The sequence below is a fragment of the Armigeres subalbatus genome, chromosome 3, assembly GCF_024139115.2.
Source record: "Armigeres subalbatus isolate Guangzhou_Male chromosome 3, GZ_Asu_2, whole genome shotgun sequence".
Classification (NCBI taxonomy): domain Eukaryota; kingdom Metazoa; phylum Arthropoda; class Insecta; order Diptera; family Culicidae; genus Armigeres; species Armigeres subalbatus.
Genome location: NC_085141.1, coordinates 162,051,407 through 162,077,500, shown reverse-complemented (window position 1 = coordinate 162,077,500; position 26,094 = coordinate 162,051,407). Strand labels below are relative to the sequence as shown.

General features: G+C 37.8%; 1 protein-coding gene across 6 annotated transcripts in view; it reads right to left on the bottom strand.

Moving 5' to 3' along the window:
- The window catches only part of LOC134224273 (ras-specific guanine nucleotide-releasing factor 2-like), a 509,452-nt gene that overhangs the window by 26,380 nt on the left and 456,978 nt on the right, over positions 1–26,094 (bottom strand). The window lies entirely within an intron of this gene.

Here is a 26,094-nt window from a genome sequence, read left to right as displayed (position 1 = left end):
TGAGATGGTAACTTCTACTGATTTCAAAATGGTTCAAACCATGACACGCTTTTTACTAGTTCAAACCATGATTGGATACCCTACCATAACTGTATTCGGCACTTTCTTTCAATTGAGTATTGCTTGCAGAAAAATAATGATCAGCATGTCAACCTTGTTGTTAAAGCAGACATTCCATCTGTCACGGTTACTCTATTTTCCAAGCATTCCAAAATGCTTGCTTTACTTAATATACCAACCATTTTCGTACGACTGTTTTCACGTTAGACTATAAATAATTGTTGGGATTTGAAAATAAATCAATTAGCCCTTCCATTTGACTTGAAAGAACTCAAATATGGTCAGCTCATAAAAGAATCAATTTCCCCCGATATGGGGATCAGGTCTCCCGCAAGTTTTGAAAATGTCAAATTTTCTATCTTTTAGAAAACTCGATAAATAATTGCTTCCAATGATGGTCTTGAATCACTAATTAAATTGTTTATCACGTCAATCTGAAGTCGTATAAATTTATGCATGTTACATCGAGAAATATGCGAAACAAAAAGTGGGGATCATGTGTGTCCCGCTTCCCCTATGTCAATTAGGAACATACGTTGTAGCAATATTTTCCCGCTAGCCTAAATCGAGGTCGTTAAAAATTGTTAAATATTAGTTGGTAAGTTAGAGAATTATTCCACAGTACATTGTTTATTGTATAAATGAACTTTTTAGTTTTTAGCCGATTTTTTGTAGCTAGGTTATGAGGGGCAGAAGAAACTATGTCCGAGGGCTCAACGAACTGCGAGTTAGGGAAACTGCTTAGGATGTGGTGAGGTTTGACAGTGGGCTCTGTTAAACCTCTACAAAAAGCTGTACATCAGGATTAATACCAGTGAGATCCTGATTACGGTATACCTGCCACGGCAAACGTCACACACACACACGCGCTAAAGTAATGCAAAATAAACGTAAATTAACAAAATATTTCTGACTGAACATTTTTATTTAACCTCAAATAGAGATAAGATAAGGGTTGCTGATTGACATAAGCTTTCCGATTACTATCAATGTGGTTGAACAGCCGTCCGTAAATATTACTTTATTTTCAATTTTAATCCCTTTTCTTCTACTTTCCTTACGTTAAATAGATGATGACGCGGGCGCCTAATCCGAAATTCAAATGAACAATCGCTCACTTTGAGCGATTGCTTGTTTATTCTCGCGAAGGATGAACAATTGAACAAATTAAGGAAATGCTAATACTGTTGTGTTGAAGTTGCATAGGTCACGTCACTTTCCATGGTGAATCCCGATCTATGTTACTGATTACCTCACCCAACTGACACAACTTACTTCCCGTGGTAATTGTGGAGATGCAGAGGTATTCTCGGTCTCTAGTAGCAATAATAACCCCACGCTAACGCCGTTATTGATCAACATTTGCGAGCTGCTGAAACGTGCACTTCGAGAATAGATGGTAAATCCCAACCACTGTTCTCTTGGATCGTAGTGCAATTTGCACGAGTTCTGATCAATCACGGAGTACCTACCAATGGCTACCATTGATATGAACAGTCAGTCTAAGCTAAGCTAAGCTAAGATTTATTTGGAGCTGGGTTGTGTACCTATTTTGGAATTAATCAATTTCGTTGATTCGATTCGATTATCGCGCTATTAAATATGTGTTTCTGCAGACTCGCCACAACACATATCACAGCCACCATTGATAGCATGCGCAGCGTATTCAATGACAATCATCGAATCCTAAGGTTCACAACCCAATCCCTAATAAATCAGCAAGAAACTAGACAAAAGTTCATCAATCATCGTAGGTAGAATGATGTGTGGAATTGTTCATTAACATACCGTTCTGAATAGAATCCCAATCAGGCTTATATTCCGAACACTTGTCACATAAAGATTTATCTGAAATATTTCATTATTATTGCAAAAATAAACGAATTCCCTCGAAATGCGTACAGATCAATTACATTATCATTGTCCACCAATGAGATAACATTGAAATTTTACATTTTAGTGCATTTTAGGTGGTGCTCAGCATTTGAAACAATTTTTACTATGAGTGTTCGGAATTTGAGATAAAGTTTGCCAGAATTGAATCATACAATATTGATAGTTACAATCAATAAAATATGATTTACAATGTTGCGAAAACTCATATGTGAATATGTACGTTATGTGGAAGATATCGATTTGGAAAATGTATTGGAGGTAACCACTTTCCCTTCGATAGGACTCGTACCCATGACCGTACAGTACGCTAGACTGGTGCTTTAACCAACTAAGCTACGAAGGACCTCCGTCGGCCTTCGCAACCTAGCAGCTACTGAACGAGCTCGAGATTCCCAAATTGGACGCATAGTCAAATCACTCGCAATCAATTTCACAAGCCAACACTTCCACATGTGTATAGTACACGTTCATATTAGAGGAGCGTGAGTGTGGTTAAAGCACCAGTCTAGCGTACTGTAGGGTCATGGGTTCGAGTCCCATCGAAAGGAAAGTGGTTACCTCCAATACATTTTCCAAATCGATATCTTCCACATAACGTACATATTCACATATGAATTTTCACAACATTGTAAATTGCTGTCCAAGTCGGGTGGTTTAATCCCCGGAAATAGGCAATTAGGGTAGTGAGCTAATTCCCGTCGTAGTATGTACTGCACAATTTTCAAATCCAATTTAAACGCTAACCCAACTACTGACTCTAATTAATTTAGATGTAACATGTATTTTAGAGTTCCTACTTTCCATTGCGTACTATTAGCGCAATGAACAAATAATGGTTTATTAGGAATCGGTAATCAAAAATACCCTTCATTTTTTTTTAAATTTTGTCTTACGAAAATCTGTTCACGTCCATGATAGTTTTCATTCGTCCAAACCAATATTCGGTGGATTGCTGTCAAATGAATCTGTTGGTATTGGTGTGCGATTTCAACAAGTACACCAAACTAGTTTTTTATGCGGTGCATATGCACCGTGTTAAAACAAAATGACATAAATTTATTTAATATTGGCCTGTTCTGAACATGTTTTGTTTCCATTGTGAAAAACAGAATAGAATATGTGAATGGACGATGTTCTTCGTTTTCCAAGAAATCTCTGAAGTGAAGGCCTCCAGATCTACACGCATAATCAATGATCTACAGGCCTGTTTTGAATATGTAATATGTCCATTGTGGTACATATGATCAAATATGCCTATGGAAGATGTTCGCGGTTATCCAAGAAACCCCTGAAGTTAAGGCCTCCAGATCTACACGCGTAACCAATGTTCTACAGACCTGTTTTGAATATGTAATATGTTCATTGTGGTACATTTGATAGAATATGCGTAGGGAAGATGTTCGCGGTTATCCAAGAAACCCCTCAAGTGAAGGCCTGCAGATCTACTCGCGTAACAAATAATCTACAGGCCTGTTTTGAATATGTAATATGCCCATGCCCGTATAAAAGATGATCGCGGTTTTCCAAGAAACCCCTGAAGTGAAGGCCTGCAGATCTACACGCGTAACCAATGTTCTACAGGCCTGTTTTGAATATGTAATATGCTCAATGTGGTACATATGATAGAACATGCGTAGGGAAGATGTTCGCGGTTATCCAAGAAACCCCTGAAGTTAAGGCCTCCAGATCTACACGCGTAACCAATGATCTACAGGCCTGTTTTGAATATGTAATATGCCCATGCCCGTATAAAAGATGATCGCGGTTATCCAAGAAACCCCTGAAGTGAAGGCCTGCAGATCTACACGCGTAACCAATGTTCTACAGGCCTGTTTTGTATATGTAATATGCCCATTGTGGTACATATGATCGAATATGCGCATGTAAGATGTTCACGGTTATCCAAGAAGCCCCTGAAGTGAAGGCCTCCAGATCTACACGCGTAACAAATAATCTACAGGCCTGTTTTGAATATATAATATGCCCATTGTGGTACATAGGATAGAGAATGCGTAGGGAAGATGTTCGCGGTTACCCAAGAAACCCCTGGAATTAAGGCCTCCAGATCTACATGCGTAACTAATGATCTACAGGCCTGTTTGAATATGTAATATGCCCATTGTAGCGTAATTGTAAAGTAAATTGATCTTTGGTTGCGCGTGTAGATCCGAGGCCTTACTCCAGGAATTTCTTAGATAACCAAGTGCATATGTTGTGAACGCATTTTATTATTTGTACTACAGAGAGCATGAACCATTTTTCAATTGAGTAAATTGATCTTTGGTTACGCGTGTAGATCGGAAGGCCTTACTCCAGGAATTTCTTGGATAACCAAGATCATATGTTGTGAACGCATTCCATTCTTTGTACCACAGAGAGCATGTACCATTTTTCAATTGAGTTATTTGATCTTTGGTTACGCGTGTAAATCGGAAGGCCTTACTCCAGGAATTTCTTAGATGACCAAGATCATATGTTATGAACGCATTCCATTATTTGTACCACAGAGAGCATGTACCATTTTTCAATTGAGTATATTGATCTTTGGTTGCGCGTGTAGATCCGAGGCCTTACTCCAGGAATTTCTTGGATAACCAAGATCATATGTTGTGAACGCATTCTATTATTTGTACTACAGAGAGCATGAACCATTTTTCAATTGAGTAAATTAATCTTTGGTTACGCGTGTGGATCGGAAGGCCATACTTCAGGAATTTCTTGAAAGACCAAGATCATATGCCTTACTCCAAGATCGAAAGGCCTTACTCCATGGATTCCTAGGAAGACTAGAACTTATACTGTCTACAATATATTTTCTCTGTACCACAAGAAGCGGGTACCATATTTAAATCAGCACTACAGATCTTTGCTCACGAGTGTAGTAACCAAGCATTCTATTCAGAAAATTCTTGAATAAGTGGACGAACTATATGCGACTTCTTGCATAATAACTATCATGTCCGTCAATTTCTAAAGTCAAAACAAGTTTGCTTTTTGTTGCAGTTCAAAAAAAATCCTAGTGCAATCTCATTTAATTCGCATAAAAATGGTTTGTTTGTACTTCTATTCAGTAAAATGCATCAGTCTGTCAAACAACTAACACAAGAGCGGAGCATGTACGTGGGTAGTGTTGCCATCCAATTTCTACTATGAAATTATTTCCCAGTTTTCAATACTTTGGAATAGTAGCAAATTTTGGTGTACATGACGAGTTTGGATGAAAAAAATATTTGGAAGACTTTACTTTTATTACGCTAGCGGAAAATAAGCGAACAAACGAACTTTATTTACTGCATTGTGTTTTATGAGATATGTAATATAAGATTATTCCAGTTCAAATCGTCAGTTTGGCAACACGTTCTCAGCCTGTAAACAAGGTGACGAAAGGAAAATAATTTAAAATCTCCAAAGTTTGGAAAAAAAAGTTTCTTTTAACGCCTTTCGGGAGTGTGTTTTCGAATAATTTCACAATTCAGTGAAAGATATTCCTTTAATTTAATGCATAGCGGAGAAAAAAAGTGAGAAAGTGTAGTGGAAGTTTTAGAAAAACATCGATTTTGATGACGATGTTTCGCGGCTTTGCTTGGAGTGGAAGCGGTTGGATTTTCCTTCGTCGCACGGAAAAGGTAGGTAATGTTGCAAATATACTGAATCGTAAAGTTTGTTTGAAGATTTTTTCAATGAAAGTAACACCGGAATATGGCTGGAATGAGTTTAGATGATAGTGTACACTTTTTTCTATCTCGCCAGGTGATAATTTCATTGATTTAAATGATCAATCGCGAGTATTTAGTGAATTAGAATTTGATATGACGGGAATTAGCGCATGACCCTAACTTTGATTGAACCAAAATATGATTGTCTTGTCATACACTTTTATGATAGCTCTATTATTTCATATCATTTCGTGCAAATGTACACTCGATATGAAGCATTACAATGATTTACAAATTAATCAAGTGTTGATTTTTTGTTACATTCTAATCCATTAAAAATTGTGTTGATCTGAAGCGAACTACTTCTAAGGGTGGAAAAAAGTTCCACTTTTCCATGGAGACGAAAATTCTACTCATGTGACTCTCTATCTCATATTGAGAAAAATTTGCGCTTCTCTAAGAAAAAATTAAAAAAATACTACGCTTATCAACTACAATTCATCATTAGACATTCAGTATCGAGCAGCAATGAAAAGATTTGTAAAATTCATTCACTTTCATTCTAATTCAATGGATGAAAATTTACTGATTGTTTTATTCGCCATGCAAAGAATGTCATTTAATCGTAGGTTTTTGAGGCATAACTTATAAGACCGTTTAGATATTGTTAAATGTTTTTCTTTGATGTACAAAGCATCTCTGTCTTGGGATAAGTGACCCACATTTTTGAATTCAGATTCGTCGGATTTATTACGGCAATAATATAAGGTTTAGAGTATAAATCCCCATCGGACCGAATCATACATATTCAAATGAAGTTAATAAAGGTTTGAGATGGAAAATTTATGGAACACTGATCAAACAAATACATTCTTTGTTGACCCATAATAGTGTGCTTTGTACATCACCCAGTAAGATTCTTCCCAGTATCCATCCTTCTTAACAATTGTTAATTTTCAGGTAAAATAAATGTGGTCAATCAATTCGGGGTACTTTTTCTGGAGAAAGATTTAATAAACCAAAGTGGTACCTGCTGGAGCATGATTCGTAGCTGAAGGAAACAGGTAGATGTATTGTGGCAATAATAGACACACCGAAGAATGCTGAACGTTTCGACACAGGTGTGTTTAAAACACGGTTGCCATATGATTTATTTTCAAGCTGCATCGACAAAATTGAGAACATCAGTATTTTGAAAAATTGTCTAGTTGCTACTCATATTATTTTTCCGAAGACATCAGAAAACACCTCCACCTACTAGTCTGTTTTTCTAATGAAATGTATTTTAACTAGTGTTTTGCATTGTTAAAATAAATCTTCTACTGTATAACATACAAACGTTTTATGAACATTTTGTTTAATTAAAAAATACCAATTGAAAAATTGAGGTGGGGACACGGTAGGTATTTCCGTCCATCATCGTAGGAGCTAAAACCAACGGAAGCAACGACCATTTGCTAGAATTACACAAAAGCAGAACATTTCTCCTGAGCTTACGATTCGGTACGAATGAGTTCGGCGAAAGTGTCTGTTTCGTTGGTTTTTGAGACTCTGACGAAAAGACGAAAAAGCCTGCCTTAACCCTGATAAGAAGCAATCACAAAATTTTAATTTTCAACAATAATAGATAATGAATTTTAATTTTTGAAGCAAAAACTGCGATTGAAAAACACAACTGTTGTTTCGATCTAAAGCACGAAAAGGAATATTCGACGAGAGCTCCGGATTACCCAAGTTTTGGTTCAAAACAACAAAAGCCCAATCATCGGTTGAGAGTTGTATGTCCAGAATAACTGTTTTAGTATGCAAGCGTCTGATGTTTATATATCTAGGGGAGAATTGTGTAAAAAGCACTCTTGAGACTGAATGGCCTGACAGAAACAAGAAAAAAACATTCGTAAAATCGCTTTTACTGCTTTTCTGAAGAAAATGTTCCATTACAAGGCAATATTAGTTATTCACGATCGAGCTGCAACGAGAAGCCCCTGAAAATCCTCTTATTTCCGATGAAATTTGACGATTTGTGATTAGAGACTCTTCAGTAAGATTTCCGTTCAATTCGCTAAGATAAATAAACGACCATGCGTTCACCTTTTTGCAATTGAATTATTTTGCACCACCTTTCGGACGTTTTGACCTAGGTCCACTTTTGACGCATATTTTAAATGCGTTAGAAAGTCAGGGCCAGGGCGACTAAGTTAAGAGGGATGGAGTCTTTAGCTGTTTGTTTGTTTGTTCCAGTAGCTTAAAGTACAAGTTTTTTAAAACCACTACTTCCGGTGTCATGAAGTCCAAACACAATGCAGTTTGCGACAAGAACACAACCCGGAGTGCGAATAAAGGAGAATATTAATTTATGTCATCGACGGCAGGGTCTTCATTCCTTTTGCCAAACTTCCAAATGGTCGGGGCTCTGCCAAAACGCACCAAGCGGTTTATTGGCTGACTTGTGATATTTTGATCGTAAAACGGAAATCATTTCATATCAATTCATCCACATATTTGTTGTAGGATATCCTTAGTTATGGGGTAGTGGGATATTCAATACGATTCTTAATAAATTAAATCTGCTAATGAACAGAAAAATGGGTATTTTTTTGTTGTCGCTTAGTGCGATTTGGCAGAACCCCGGCCTATTGGAAAGCAAAGGAAGACAAATAGCTTCTACAAAATCATTTACGGAATCATCTTCCCCTCCTTAACAATTTCAAGATCACTGTTGGATGAATCACACACCTAAAACGTTTTGTATTTTCTGAATTCCGATCTAATTTAGCATTTGAAAATCTTATAGGAATCTACTAACTGTTGTATACAAGTCTTCAAAAGTGTCAATCAAATTGCTTGCATTTTCTTGTACGATAAGAGCTATTATATGACTCATTTTCGCCACACAGCTGAATGTTCAACACGGCGAAGCGCTAAAACCGAATACGATTATGTATATGATTCGTAAGTTCGAAATTATGGTTTACAAGTTTGATCGTGTTTTTGTAATGAAAATTGCAATCGATATTCAATATCTATTCTATTTCCAGGACAACAGCATTGAGAACGCTACATTGAATTTAGTTTCTGGAATATAATTTGTTGTCATCGTTGCCTACAGTACCAAGTTATCGTCCGATGCTTTATTAAATAAATAATTGTAGCAAAATTCTATTGCACCATTCCTGGCCAAAGACGATGAGCGGAAATAGTTGCCAGCAATAAACCAACCATTTTACAAACCACGGGCAAACTTCTCCATCACCACACCACCACAGCATATAAACTTCCCTGAGAACAAGACATAATTTCCCGGGGAGGAGCGCACTTCTGCTACATCAATTGAGTTTTATGACCAACCAGCCAGCGGTGCACAAAGTTCCTCGTTTTGAGCAGAAACAGAGGACAGCACTCGACATTGTCGGACAGATTCCATGCATACCCTGGATAAACAGAAGGAGAGTGAGCGAGAAAGCGCAGGCTATGCTGCATTTCATTATATCCGGCAGGCAGCATCACGTAGAAGCGCACTCCGGAAATGGAGTGTAAGAAATTGCATCTAATAGCACTTCAAGTTCCGACTACGCAACTTTCCGTTGCGCTACGGCACTCCTGCTGTGCCGATTCCCAGCTGCCCGTCCGCGCCGTGAACAACGAAGACAACGAGCTACGGTATGGTTGCTCCGGAATTTGCTGTTTATTATTTTCTTTGCCCATAATAAACATCACATGGCTGGGGATTATCTTTCGCTGCGTTGCATGCGTCGCTTCGGCGTTGGCTTACTTTTGTCTGCTGAGGCTCAGGATACAAGAGCAGCGCTTGAAACGCTATTACCAGGTTAAATGCTTTTGAATGCGGTTCGATGAGTAACTTTTAGGTTACAGCTCTTCTAGTGAGCAACCTAGTGAGTGAGGGCCCTGTAGCATAATCAGACTAATAATATTAGCTACAAGTTACAAGTCAACAAATTACAAGTACTTGTAATTTGCGTCGCATAATTGGCTCCGGATTTACAAGTCAACAAATTACAAGTACTTGTAATTTGCGTCGCATAATAATGTTTTGCCAACTAATAATATTAGTAGGGACACGGCAAGTATTTCCGTCCATCGTCGTAGGGGCTAAAACCAACGAAAGCAACGTACATTTGCTAGAAATCAGCAGAACGTTTCTCCTGAGCTTACGATTTGGTACGTATGAGTTTTACAAAAAAGCGTCTCTTTTACTGGTTTTCGAGACTATGACGAACAGACGAAAATACCTGCCGTGTCCCTACTTGTATTATTAGTAAGGTTGAAATTACAAGTCCTTTGAGTTAATTTTACAAATTCATCCGACAGGTCACTGTCAATGCGGACGTAAACGATTTGTTTACGTTTGTTTGCTAATATGTGGGTAGAATATATAACTGCGATAGGTATGCACGGAACACTCTCTGTAAATTTATTGATTCCGTGGTTTAAGCCGGCTTCGTGGTATTGGCATTTTTAACGAAGCCAATTTGATGCACACTGTAGTCATTTTTACGTGGTCTTTGGGATTGACTTAAGTTTGTAATTTACGCGAACGTATGCTCCATGACAAATCGAATCCTGCTAGACTTGTTTGTTGTGGGTTTTTGAAGAGGGTTTAATTTACGTGTATTGTGAGACCTAGGTGCCTGCCAAAAGATATTTTAGTTACTAGATAAAGATTGTCGCTTCGGTTCCCTTTGTTCTGCTGTCCGGAACATGTTGGGTACCAAGCTGTCAAATCGTATGGATTTTCCTTCTTTGACATTTAGCTTCCCTATCCTCGCCAGCAAAAGATGTTCCGGACAGCGACAATCTTTATCTGGTGACTAAAATATCTTTTTGCCTGCCAGAGTAGACCAGCCCGGTGGCATCCCTATCTCACACAACAGGTTTGTTTTGCAGCCAATATTGCGCGACCGTATCCCACTGACAGGTCTGTATCTCAATGAGAATCAAATGTGATATTTGTAAACAAAACACATACTATAATGAATTTTACACTGGGATGTTGGCTGCAAAAACATGGCGTCGTGCCACCCACCTGGAGTAGACGCGTTTACGCGACGCCACGCGATTTTCTTTTGTTTCCCATGATTGTTGGTAAACATGAAGCAATATGCATGGTCTTAAATGAGATTGTTTAGTATTATAATACAATAATACTACAATAAAACAATAATATAAATTTCAGTAAATTAATATATTCTCAATTTTGAGATGAATAAAGTCAACTTTGGGTAAACTAAACTCAGCTTTGGTTAATATGTTTTGAGTGGATTAAGTTAAACTACTAAGTGTTAGGAAACTCATTTCACTCAAAATTGGGTTATTGGTCCAAAGTACGGATTTGAGCTAAAACTTTTGAGTAGTTTTGTTTCATAATTTTCAGGGTTATATCGGAACGAGAAATTTATTCTTATTGCACAGTATTTCATTATATGATAATTTGAAGCAACTAGAATAATAGTTTCTTTCTCTGTTAAGTCGTTAAAAACAATAAAACGATGCGTAATTACTTTGCACGGCTAAAATAATAAAATAAAAGCTACTTGTAAATTAAATTACAGCACCATTCATACTTGTAAAAGAAACTACAAGCCAACGCTAATAATTTGTACTTGTATTTTCTTTATGCAACAGTTACTTGAGAATTCCACTAATATTATTAGTGCGGTTTACTTGTAATACAAGTCTTGTAATTTCATACTTGTAGATTCATTATGCAACAGAAAAATACAAGTTACAAGCTACTCTACTAATATTATTAGTAAAATTTCGATTATGCTACAGGCCCCAGAGGGACAAATCTCACCCTATTTTGGTATTGAACATCTATTTTTTCTTATTCTTATTATTGGCTTACATCCCCTACTGCGGTACATTGCCACCTTGCAGCTTATTTTTTTAATTTAAAATTATTTATTATTTAATTAATTATTAAATATTTGTTAATTTAGCACTTTCACAGTTATTGACTACGAGGTTTCTAAGCCAAGCTCCCATTTTTGCATTCATATACCATGACTCATGAGACCAATACGATGCTACTTTTATCGCCAGGGAAGTCGAGAAAATTTTCAACCCGAACATTTCTTTAAACCGAACCGGGAATCGAACCAGCATGGTCTTGCTTTGTAGCCGCGCATCTTACCGCACGGCTGAGGAAGGCCCCACAATAACCCCATGGTATTGAAAATACTTTATTGAATTCTTATTGCAATCAGTGATATAAATTCAGTGATGAACCATTTTATTAGATTTCGATGTTGTCATCATGTCATATTCCATAAACTATAGTCATTATTATTATACTATTATACTAAAAAAGTAACATCACGAAATATGGTGCTTATTGTGTAATTCCAAGACGCTTATCGAAGTTTCAAACATTTTAAAATTCGTTATGAGTTCCGAAAATTCTGAAAGATCAAAAGTTGTCCAGAAAATCGTTGAGAATTCGGGAAATCTAATAAAATACTTGAATGCTATTATTCGTAGAAAGCTTTTAACTATTCTTTGATATATATAATCAGAATTACTCGATGTTATTCCGTAAGAAACAGTAGCTTAGCTGAGCTTAGCTTGATTGGTACCATCGTAGTTGCTAGTCGTGATTGGCCGAGAAACAAAAAATATGCACAGCCAGCGCACCAATTGAATATTTTTCTCGGACTAGAAAGCTATTCTTACTGTACATGCTTCGGAGTTTCTTTAATTCAAGCCTAATAACGATGCCGGCCACGTCCTCACAGTCAATTATACAGCAAATAATTTTGAAAATTCAACGACGCGTAAAATTGCAGCTTATCCCATCAAATGAATGAACATTCGATATTCTATTAAAATTGATTGAATTTTACAAGCAAAAACCGTTTGCATTTATTTCGATTTAAAATAATAGTGAGATCGATTGAATGTTACGTTTATTTGCATGCTCCAAATATGTGCATGAAAATACATTTAAAATCACAAGATATTTTTATCTGTGTATGATAAGGGGAAGAAAATTAGTTCGACACTCATTGCTACAAGAGACCGAAGAATCATCTGCATCTCCATGAGCGCACTAGATAGGAATAATATGTTAGTTGGAAAGGAAATATATTGGAAATTGCCTTGGTAAGCGACTAATTCTTTCTTAAACACCCAGGGTTTTTTTACACGGTTGGAATTCATCAATTTCGTGGTTAACCTGAACTTTCACATCTTTTTAAATACCCCCTGAATTTTCTTTGATTTTTTGTGCATTTTTTGGTGGGGTCAACTCATTGTTTCATTGACGCTGAAGGTCATAAACGACTAAAACCAAACCGTGTAAAAAAAAACTGGGTGTAATGATACAAAAACGGAAAAGCAACGCGTGTCTTACGTATTTTCCCTGATTCGATATCTTAACTACTTCGCGACGACTAAAGCACGCACTGCACAACGCTTGCTCGATGGCTACTCAGAAACACATTATCATTTTCTGATTAATTTACTCACCCGCACAAAGCAAAACGAAATTTCGACGACCGTCCGTACAGAGGCGTAGAATTGCCAATCCGGAGATGGCGAGTTCGATTCTCGGTCCGGTCTAGGATGTTTTCGGGTAGAAAACATTCTCGACTCCCTGGGCATAGTGTATCTATTGTACTTGCCACACAATATTTCAAAGGCGGGCATAGCAAGCTTTCCATTAATAACTGAGGGAATGCTAATATAATACTAAGTTGAAAAGCTTCCAGTTGGAATGTAGAGCCATAGAATAAGAAGAAGGGATTAAAAAAAAATCAAAAATATAGAGAGAGAAATATGTAGAGATATAGTCTCTAGTAGCCCTGCGAGCAAATCGGAGATTGGACATTTGCCGGCTAACTTATGGCTAACTTATGGCTAACTTACGGCTAACTTACGGCTAACTTATGGCTAAGTAGGATATTTGGACAAATAGGACATTTGACCGAATAGGACATTTAGGCGAATAAGACATTTGGCCTAGTAGGACATTTTTTTTGTTGGGGCGTAGAACCACTGCGTCCATTGAGTTGAACTTTTGTGGTAGGATATTTGACCGAATGGAACATTTAACCGAATAGGACATTTGGCCGAATAGGACATTTGACCGAATAGGTCATTTGGCTGAATAGGAAATTTGGCCGAATAGGACAGTTGGCCGAATAGGACATTTAGAAAATAGAAACGAGATGTGAAAAGTGAGACGTCTCACTTCTCACTAATTATTTCCCACGTCTAACTTTGAAAAGTGAGTAGAGCGAAATGAGACGTCTTACTACTCACTTGTCACTTCTCCTTTTTCACAATGAGATGTGGGAGATGAGAAGTGAGACGTCTCACTCCTCATTTCGCACAACTCACTGTGAAAAGTGAGAAGTGCCAAGTGAGAAGTGAGACGTCTCACTATGACGGTCTATTCGGCCAAACTACCTATACGGCAAAATTACCTATACGGCCAAATGACCTATTCCGCCAAATGACCTTTTCAACCAAATGACTTTTTCGGCCAAATGGCATATTTGGTCAAATGACTTCCGGCCAGATGGGCAGTTCGTCCAAACAAATCTCGTCCTAGTGGCCTTTGACCAAATGGCATTCGCCCGAACAGTTCTCTGCCAAACGGCCCTTTCCCGAAAAGGAATTTGATTTGTTGCACGTTTATAATGCTATAGTTTAGAAGAAAGGGTATTTTATCTTCAGCTGGCACATCCTTACGTTGATTGGCTGCCACCCAATCACGCGTTGGTGCATCTTGACCAACCCCCCCACAACTTGACATTTGGCTTTAGTTTCGCGTACCCACTTGCAAATCGCAGATGGCGCTTCGAAACATAAACAATGGGTCATCCTACACTGCCGCCACACTTTTCCTTCGTAGAAACCATGTTTTTTATTTCGTCATTTGTTGTCAACAAACAACAGACAGGAGCGTCATATGGATGGGGTGAATTGGTATTTGCAATTAATTAAAAGATTTTAAACAAAACTTCCAATACCTAAAATATTAAAATTTGCCGCTTTTGAGAAAGAAATTTGTTTTATATATCGCCCATTTAATTTTAGACAACGAGTTCCCACTGATCTATGCAGTTTTAATAGTTGAATCTAAGAAGTTAAATTTATTAGCTGTATAAATGATTATTCTTTATCATACAGCTTCATAACTTGATTATTATAAAATGATAAGATGTGAGAACAAAGGAACTTGCGGTTGATTTGATGCTATCATCATGACTAGGTAGTTTCTTTTTAAAACACACGTAATGGTTTACATTTGGATCAGAATAAAACGTGGTTATTGTCGTAACGAAGGATAGTTTTGTAGAGTATTTAAATCGATGTGCCTTTTAATTAAATAAATAACCCCACAGTTTATTTTCACTGCGCATAATAATTTACGGGTTTAACGGGTTTGTTAACTGCATAAAATCGTCGGTGCATATTCTTAAATTAACCCTCGGTACAATAATTTCGACTGCAACATCTTTTTGCGTGAGAGAAGTCGAGAAACATTCCAACTCAAAATTTGTTCCCGCGTTTTTTACATATTATACGATGTTGGGCACGAATTATTCGAAATTGAGCGCGGATAATCACAATCGCGGCCCCATTTAAAATACACGGGACGCGGGGACCAAAATCTGGCGGAAAGTTTTCCCAAGGTGTAAGGTTACTTTTACCTCAAAGAAAGCCTCTCGTTAGTCCGGCTATTTCAGATTTTTCCGGAATGAAAAGTACAAACACTCATTTAAATATATTTTCAAATGGCTGTGGGTTTATTTTGGTTCATTTGTATGGATTTGACAATCGGATTAACTAGAGAAATATTTCGCGGGGGTTTACTATAAATTAAGAATAATAAGGATGAATGATTAATTTTGGGTTAGATTTTTATAAGCTATTTTGAAAAGCAACATCTCCCGTGACCATTTATCCAATAATGTTGCTTTCCTCCTCTGTAATTCCAACCCAGTTCACCCATAAATACTTCACATAACATATTCTATCTGCGAAATCCTTATAAATTTTCAGTTATAAGACATTAAGGCGCTATCAATGAAAATGAACCGTCCGTAAAATTTCCGCCATTTGATTTGTTTTGGCAATCGCTCCTTCAACCTTCAGTTGGTCCTCTTAGAGTCATAAGCTACCGCCTCTTTCCTAATATTAATTCTAGTTTGGATTGATTTTTGTCACGGTATTTAGTACTGGAAATTAACCTTCGTTTTCGATATTTTCATAAAATGATTCAGGTAATCACAAGTTCCCAGGTAACCATAAGCATTAAAATAAGCCATACGTGCGACTATAAGGCTACCACAGAGCTAACAAACTGCATACTGTTTCTATAATAGCCCTATATAGCCGAAAAGGCGAAATAAAGTGCTAATGGTTACCTGGGCTTGACAGAACCAATTAAACATTAAAGCAAAATTTCGGGGTACAGTGGTATCGTACTTCAGATGTCAAGTTGTTCTCGGGTTGGTACCCCTATAAATACTTGTTTTGAATAATCCAGCAATAAACCACGTTGTTGTTTTATCAATATTTTAAGCACCCAGCCCCGTAATGCTTGAATATATACGAGCCTATACCAAAATAACTAATGAGTAATGTAATTGTGTTATAATAAATAATAAAAACAAAATTAGGTTTATCTTTAAGCTTTACGCCACAATCGAGAAATGCTCCCGATATAAGTAAGTTTGACAGAACCACCTAAACCAATTTTTCGGGGTACACTGATAATGTACTGGAGACGTCAAGTTGCTCACGGGTTGATCTTGACCAACACTATAAAGCCGTTTCAGCTTTGAATGAAGGTACCCAGTCAACATAAAATCGTATATGATGCAACATAATATGCTAAAGTGGAGGCGATATACGCAGATATTGTATGGGGAAGTACTTATATCGCCTCCACTTCTGCATCTTATGTGACATTATCTACGATCTTGTGTTGACTTAGTAGCCGCTCAATGCCCGCTTTTCCACACTTTCTGTCCTGTCCATCAGATTTCCTGCAGCGCTACGACGTCGGAGTTGCAAGGATGTAATTCATCGTGTCGCACCCTGCGGACCCTAGCGACTTGCAATTCCATGTTCCAAGCTTCAAATCGTGATCTTTTATTCGTCGCCTAGGTCGTTGTCGATTGTATCGAGTCGTATTATCTACATTCAGCTAGTATATAATGATGGGGAAGGGTCATTTGGCCGAAACCAATTCGGAGGAAAGCCATTTGGCCGAATGCCACTAGGCCAAAAGTTGTTTGGTCGAATAACCCATTTGGCCGAACAGACCATTGGTCCGAAAGTTATTTGGTCGAATGGGTCATTTGGGTCGTTTGGCCGAAAGTCATTTGGCAGAAAGGGTTGTTTGGCCGAATGGGTCGTTTGGCCGAATGGGTCGTTTGGCCGAATGGGTCGTTTGGTCGAATGGGTCGTTTGGCCGAATGGGTCGTTTGACCGAATGGGTCGTTTAGCCGAAAGGGTTGTTTGGCCGAATGGATCATTCGACCGAAAGGATCATTTAGCCGAATGGGTCACTTGACCAAATTTTTCTTTTTACACTGTAAAAAGTGAGAAGCGTGAAATGAGTAGTGAGACGCCTCACTTCCCACTTTGCAGACGTCTCACTTCTCAATCCTCATTTCTCACTTCTCATTGTAAAAAAGTGGAGCGCGGAGTGAGTAGTGAAACGTCTCACTGTCACTACACTCACTTTGTGCTCACTTTTTACATCGAAAAGTGATAAATGAGGAGTGAGAAGTGAGACGTATCACTTCGCACTCCTCATTTCTCGCTTCTCGCTGTAAAGTAAGAAACGCAAAGTGAGTAGTGAGACCTTTTCACAGTGAGAATAGAAAAATGAAGAAAGAGAAGTAAGACGTCTCATTTCTCACTTCTCTTTTCTCATTTTTATCAGCGAGAAGTGAGAAATGAGGCGTGATAATTGAGACGTCTCACTTCTCACTCCTCATTTCACACTTCTCACTGTGAAAAGTGAGTAGTGAGAAGTGGGTAGTGAGACATCTCACTACTCACTTGTTACAGCGAGAAGTGAGAAATGAGGAGTGATAAGTGAGACGTCTCACTTCTTATTTCTCATTTCACACTTCTCACTGTGAAAAGTGAGTAATGAGACTTCTCTCCACCCACTTCACACTACTCATTTCGCGCTTCTCACTTTTTACAGTGAGAAGAGAAAAATGAAGAGTGAGAAATGAGACGTCTCTCTTCTCATTCCTAATTTCTCACTTTTCAAATGAACTATTCGGCCAAATGACCTATTCGGCCAAACGACCCTTTCGGTCAAACAACCCTTTCCGCCAAACGACTTTTTCGGCCAAATGACCCTTTCGGCCAAATGACCGTTTCGGCCAAATGATCCTTCCGGCCAAATGACCTTTTCTGCTAAATGATCCTTTCGGTCAAATGACCGTTTCGGCCATTTGTCCTATCCGGCCAAAGGACCCTTTCGGCCAAATGACCTTTTCGGCCAAATGACCCTTTCGGCCAAACGAATATTTCGGCCAAATGACCTTTTCGGCCAAACGACACTTTCGGCCAAACGACCCTTTCGGCCAAACGACCCATTCGGCCAAACGACCCTTTCGGCCAAATGACCCATTCGGCCAAACGACCCTTTCGGCCAAACGACCCTTTCGGCCAGATGGGTTTCGGCCTAATGGCTTGTTCGGCCTAGTGGCATTCGGCCAAATGGCTTTCGGCCGAATGGGTTTCGACCAAATGACCCTTCCCCCAGCCAATAATTGTTTATGAAGCACTTGTGTAACATATCCCAACTTCGTAACACTCAAAAACATTTTTTCTTCTAATTAATTAGAGCCTAAAAACTACATCGATCGAAATATATCATCCTGCATTCACCCATAAATTCCACAATGTCATCATCCCCAATAAATTTCCTCGGACAAGCCAGTCTTCTAACGATGGATTTTCGGTAATCATCCGTTTCCTCCCTATTAGCCCCGTTTACTGAATGACATATTTGTGTTGGGGACGAAATACTGCCATTTTCGCTTCGTCACATTCTTTCCAAACAATCGCTTTGGGAAATCGAGTCAAACGTTCCAGAAACCAGTTGAAATCAGCTAAATTAAATCTACTGTAAATTATGGCGAATTAGTCATTTGCCGGCTCTTCAGCTCTTTGACACTACACTGACTACACAAGTTCGGTAGGGCGGTTCTCACGCCAGCTATGCTATGGTGTGAAGACTTGGTCAGTGGGTACATGTGTAGAGCTATATGCCGTACAAGGCAACAACGTCAGGCTTCAGGATCAGAAATGATAGGTTGGCAGTACTCAACGTGGCACGGAGCAAGCCGGATGGATACAAAGTGCGTAAATCGAGTTATAACCGTGGGACACTGCCATTCTGGTATCCAAACGGGAGTGTGGGTGCTGTGCAAAGTGAAAAGAGCGAAATGGTGCCTAATGGGCCATATCGAGTCATGTTTATGCTGATGACTGCTATGTTGCCGTTGATGTTGCAATGTCGGTAGATCGTCGTTGAATTGCAGCTCTTGTGCCGTTCGATTGTTGCCACTGACTGAGTTGTTCGCACCAAGGCAGTGCCGTAGTCAGAGAATTAACAATATTGTTGCATTTGGACAATGTTTTCTTTCGCAAAGATAATAAAAGATTCCTAGATGTTTTTCAAAGTTTTAGAAATATAATAATCAAGCCTTCTACGGAGACGGAAAATGTGCCTGTCATCATTCCCCATACATTCAACCATCCTAAACGTCAACTGATAGCATTGAAGCCGCTTCCAATGTTATTTACTGCAAGGTTTCTTGGTTAAGGTACCATTTATGCATTTGTATATCATGTGGGTAACACACCTTATGCTCATTTTCCAAACAATTACCTACCATAATTTAAACCCAGCCACCTTTGCGCATTGTCACTAAGCTGAGAAAAGTCCCAAAAAGCTCACATGTTTTGAAGATGTTTTAAAAAAATGATTAAAAACTTCTTGGTAACCAGTATTGTATTCTAACATTTAGCGAAAAATGTATCAACAAATTTGATTATTATAAGTTTGATTATTGTAGTTCTTACATCAATTTTACTTCGGGATTTTTTTCGTTTTTTTTTTCAAACACTTTGTCGAAACGTAGGACGCATTTGAAAATGTATTCTACTGAGTACTGATATCAAACTGCATGCCGGAAAATCAGAGTTATTGTAGTCGAAATCAACAAATCCATGATTATTACAGTGTTCTGCAATATCATAGAACATACTTTCATCCAGATCGATTAAGGGACACCATGTTCAATTGTTTCACGACCAACAATTGCCTGTAACGTCTCTGCTCCGCATGCTTCAAGATAGGGGAATATCAACAAAGCTGAAAACGTGTCCGTTTTTCCGTACACCCGAGAGGGTGAGTCAGCAGCAGGCTCACGTTGTTGGCTTCGTTCGGGCACAAATGTGAGAATTAATGGAATTTCATCACGACCCACTACAGGGGGAACCGAAAAGTGCTGTATGCTCTCGATGGGTTGCGGAACGGATATCGTACTCCTTGTTATGGCAGGCTGATGGAATTTCAGCAATGGCCTGTTTACGATCGTTTAAAACCTTAAGTTTATTTGGCTTCTCTTAGATTATACTCAATGCAGAATTCTTCTATGACTGCGGATGATCATTTTCCAAACATCAAACATACTTCTCATAATCCGTTTATGCTGTCACAGCATCCCAAGTGCCTCTCAAATGAGTAATTTGGTATGTTATATGCGAAATGATGTGTTTCTTAAAATTGATTATGATGACGTTGCTAATCTTTAAGCGTTCAGAAACTAAAACGTAATTGGACAATAATTATACATAATTTTAAAATCTATCCCAGTTATAATTGAAACTATCGAATCTCATCACATAAACATCTCTGTGTACCCGAGCAAAGCTTGAGAGCAAATCGATAACTTATTTTGATGTTGTGAAATCGCCGAATATGATTACTTAATTTGATATCTTTTTGGTCGTTTTAACAAAACGTATAACAAAAAAATCTTACTGTTACGTCAAATCGAAAACTAATCCTGCTATCGATGAGAGCAAATCGAAAACTTATTTCGATATTGGTTTTGATAACAAAATAAGTACACAGTTTGATTTCAGATCGTACAATTTAGAAATCAACAGCAAAATGAGATCAAAATATGTAATCAGTCATAATGATTCACATTTGAAAACACATTATGATTTCAATTTGATATCAATTTCAAACTATGTTTTCTATATGCTCTCATTATGTTTTCAGACTTTGCTCGTGTATGGAATTCTTTTGGAAGATGTTAGGTTAAGTTAAGATGTGTAAAATAAATTTTATTGAATAATACTAAAAGAGCTGGTTATGTTATTATTTACGGGATAGCGGCTAAAGTACAGCTACACCTATTGAATTGGCGGTGAATAAAGTTCATTCTAGTCTGATACTGTAGCACATCCTGAGCGTAAGAAATGCCCACCTGTGTTGATGCATGTCAGATCTCCGCATTTTCGAGTGCAATGTTGAAGCGTGGATTCGATATTACAGCATCCTGCTTTAAATCATCTAAGGTCACAAACAAGGTTGACACTTCGTCTGTAATTCGAACTTAGACCTGTGTATCGCCGCGTCACGCCACCTCCGGTTTTTTTTTCACGACGCTGGTTGACGACCGATAAAAATAATTGGCATTACCAGAAGAGTTCCTCGGGGAAGTTAAAAAATCCTAAATTTTCGGAGAAATTCCTGGGGAAATTCTTGGGGAGTTTCCGAATAGTTCCTGGGTAATATTCTTGAAGAAATCTTGGGGAGATTTTTGATGTAATTCCTATCAGATTTTTCGGACGAACTATTCTTGGCGGAACTTCCAATAGAATTCTTTGAAGAATTTCCAGAAAAATTGCCCGAGGAATAATCAACAGATTTCCTGGGGGATTTCCGAAGAAATTCTTTGGCAAACTCTGGGAAAATACCAGAGGAATTCTTGGAGAAGTTTCCGGAGGAGTTCTTGAGGAGATTTCCGGGAAATTCTGTGGAAAATTCTTCATGATTTCCCGTTTAAATTTCCAAAGGAATCTTGGAGGTCTGTCCGCATAAATTCCTAGAGATCTTGCCGGATGAATCTCCAAAGTAAATCTTGGAGGAATTTGAATTCCTCAAAGTATTCCCCAATGGCTCCTTACAGAATATCCTGCGAAACATGTAGATTTTTGCCTTTCGTGTATACTAAGTATACGTAAAGGCTATAGGATCACTCCAAAACCGAATTTTTGATAGAAGGCTCGGAGACCCATAGTGTTATATACCAATCGACTCAGCTCGACGAATTGAGGTGATGTCTGTATGTGTGTATGTATGTATGTATGTATGTATGTATGTATGTGTGTGTGTACAAAAAAATGTGAGACAAACTTTTTTGTACTTAACCTTATCCGATTTGCTTGCAAAAGGTTTTATTCGACGCAGAATCTTGCCTAATTTTTCGCTATTGAAATCCCAATCGGCCATTGCGTTCCGGAGTTATTATTCATTCATTTATTTAGTTAACATCTAAACAGATAACACTGAATCAACAATTTGACGCCACAATACACGGTTCGAGGCCGCATCTCTCCATCCTCGGATACGCCCCACGCTCGCCAAGTCGTTCTGCACCTGGTCTGCCCATCTCGCTCGCTGCGCTCCACGCCGTCTCGTACCTGCCGGATCGGAAGCGAACACCATCTTTGCAGGGTTGCTGTCCGGCATTCTTGCAACATGACCTGCCCATCGTACCCTTCCGGCTTTAGCTACCTTCTGGATACTGGGTTCGCCGTAGAGTTGGGCGAGCTCATGGTTCATTCTTCGCCGCCGCAGTTATTAAAAAACATTGATTTTCTCCCTCTCTTATGTACTCTCTTATGTACTTTTCTTGTAATTCTTATGTGTTTTCTTGTTTTTATAATACACGAGATAGGCACCATCACCGCTAGGTGGATTATTCTGGGTTTTAGTGTTTCAAATAAGATCACGGCGCCATCCACCGAATGAAGCAAGCTTTCATTTCGATTAAACGCAAATTATTCATTTTTTTCTATTTCGTTCCTTATCGACATTCAGAAATATCATGACGCACAGCTTTATTGTCTATAATCGAGTTCTCCTCTAAATCTAATGCGGGTTTTTGATTTTTAAGAAGCAATATTATTCATACATTTTTTTCAAACAAATGTAAAACTGGTTTAGAACAGTCTTCACGAAAACATGAACTGCGTTGAACTAAACGTAGTTTTCCGTGTGCATGTTCGTACTCAAACATGCACACTAGATCTAAACCGAGATCATCATAAACTGGGGTGACATTGCGCATCTCGAATCGAGACACTCGATTCGTATGTTTTTGGATTCGTTTCGAAAAAATTGCGGCATTATGTATTTCGTTCGACTTCATTCAGTCGCAGTACAAGATTTCGAATGGTGCTGTACTAGCTCAATCGAGTATGTTCTGTCAAACGAAATGTAAACAGAGAAAATAAGAGATAGCTGTCTCCGTGTTTAGTATGCCGCCCGCTGGAGAGACAACCTTAAGCGCATGGCGAGAGTGGGTAAACAGAGAGAATAAGAGTAATTTCATCTGCGTGTAGCATGTTGCCTGTTGGAAAGGCATCCTTCAGGGCATGAATTGGCAGTTAATTTATAAACAAGCAATTTGTGCTCAATGACTTTAAAAAGCAATATTATTTATTGAGTAGTTGCAACCAATTAAACATTATGCCGATACGACATGTTTTGTAAATTGAGATATTGTTACGACACAAATTATAAGTTTTATGTTTATTCGAGTGTATGCCACAGATCCAATTTTGAACTAAATAATTTCAAGCTATAGAAGAATTTGATAATAAATTACTTTGATGTTTCCATGTGTTTTAGTTAAATGCACTTGAGTCATATCATGCGCGTTTTTTTATTTAACTCATCTATTTTTACGTAGATTTTGGAATTAAGACGTTTTTACGCAGATTTTCCTCATAGATTTTTCACGCGATTTATCGAAATCGTCAAAAAATACGTGAAAACTTCAAAAAACCTATTTTAGTTGAAATCGTTTTTACGCAGATTTCGGGATAATTAGAGAATGCATATTGTCTGGAAATTATAAAAGTAGGTATACTAATGACATTCCTTTCCTCAAGAGACAATAATAAAACATTTATTCTCTTCCCTTAGAGAAATAATAACAAATATAATGAAAAACTTTCAGCAAGAAATAACTCTCGAACAACATTCGAAAGCTATAAAGGTGACTAGTGTTTTTCATTCGACTTGGGTCGTTTTTCAGTGTGCTATCGAGTTTCCATAATGCCAAAACATCTCGTTATTCTTGTACCTCCTCGAGCATACTCGAACGATGAGTCGTTTTCGAGATCGAATCGAAACCCGTAATGCCAAACATGTTCGACTCGATAGAATTACGTTCGAATCGAGATGTACAATGCCACCCCTTAACCAAAATCGAACCCAGTTTAAACACGAGTGTGCGCCCAAGCTCTAATAGCCTATTCAGATTACGCCATTAATGACATAATAATTGGCGTTTCAGGGTAAATACGCTTTATGATGTCATTATTTACGTAATATTCCATACATTTTGCGCTGTCAAAAAAAACCGTTAAAAAGAGTCATAAAGAATTTATTACGAACAATTATTACGAGAGAGCTTTCGTTCTAACTGGGATGCAGGGAGAAATTCAACAAAACAAAACTGACAAGCGTCACGCTCTCTTTGCCAGAGAGAATTCTCTCTGTTTTCATTTCGTTTCGTAGTTGACAGTCATGCTCTTTCTGTCGCAGCAGGGTCGAATGCATGTTAAATGGAAATCTTCTGAGCGCTGAAGAATAACTCGGATTGTGATGGTTTTGTGGAAAGCATTTTATATGATGAAAAATAATGATGATAATTATTTATTCTCCACTTATTCAACATGAATTGTTTAAAAAACAGATGCTCTCTAGAATTAACATGAAGTATTTGACTTAAACCTAGATTTAATAGAACAAATCGAATAAATTTTCAAAGTTCAAGGGCCAATGCGGAAGACAATTTAAAACGTAGGAATGGTTGTAGAACGAATATATTTGATGAATAAACATGATTTCATAAATTGTTTCAATTCTGCTCCTTGAATGGCTTAATATACTTTGGATTTCAACATTTTTCACGTGGGACAACTGTACGATTTGAATGGGATGTATGATGGGTTTTATAAAACGTTTCTGCTATAACTTTCATGACCCATACACAATTAAAACATTTTTTTTTTTTTTTTTTTTTTTTAACTAATTTTATTTGCTAATTATCTAATACATGCATTCATCTCTTAGACTAGGTGTTCCGTGTTTTCTTAACACTATCATCCTTATTTGCTATGTTACGCTTTTAGTTATTATTAATACATTTCAATTGCCTCTGGCAGTTAGAATTTTTTCCTCTGGTTGAATTGAACCATGTAGGAATTACAATGTTTTCAACTTAAACTGAACTTAACCTATTTTATACTAAGGGTACAAGGAGTTAATCGTTGCAATAGAAGATTGCAACGATTTTTGTCTAAAATTGGAAGTTATTTTGTTGGACATTTGTTGCAATGTCTCAATATTAGAAATTCTATGAAGTTCATTGGTACTATACCACGGAGGCAACTTCAGAATCATTTTCAAAATTTTATTTTGAATCCTCTGGAGTGCCTTCTTTCTGGTATTGCAGCAACTAGCCCATATTGGCACAGCATACAACATGGCAGGTCTACAAATTTGTTTGTAAATCAAAAGTTTGTTCTTAAGACAAAGTTTTGATTTTCTGTTTATAAGTGGATATAGGCACTTAATATATTTGTTACATTTGGCTTGAAGGCCGTCAATGTGATTTTTAAAAGTTAATTTTGATCTAGCAGAAGTCCTAAATATTTAGCTTCGCTAGACCAATTAATTGGAACCCCATTCATAGTGACAATATGTCTGCTAGAAGGTTTCAAATAAGAAGCTCTCGGCTTATGTGGGAAAATTATAAGCTGAGTTTTGGAAGCATTCGGGAAATTTTCCATTTTTGCAAGTAAGTGGAGAAAATATCCAAACTTTTTTGCAATCTACTACAAATGACACGAAGGCTTCGCCCTTTGGCTGAGAGACCTGTGTCATCTGCAAACAAAGATTTTTGACACCCTGGTGGTAAATCCGGTAAGTCAGAAGTAAAAATGTTATACAATATGGGCCCCAGTATGCTGCCTTGGGGGACACCAGCCCTTACAGGTAATCTATCAGATTTAGAATTCTGATAGTTTACCTGCAGTGAGCGAACTGATAAATAATTTTGGATCAGTTTAATGATGTACAGAGGAAAATTAAAATTCATCAATTTTACAATCAAACCTTCATGCCAAACACTGTCAAATGCTTTCTCTATATCAAGAAGAG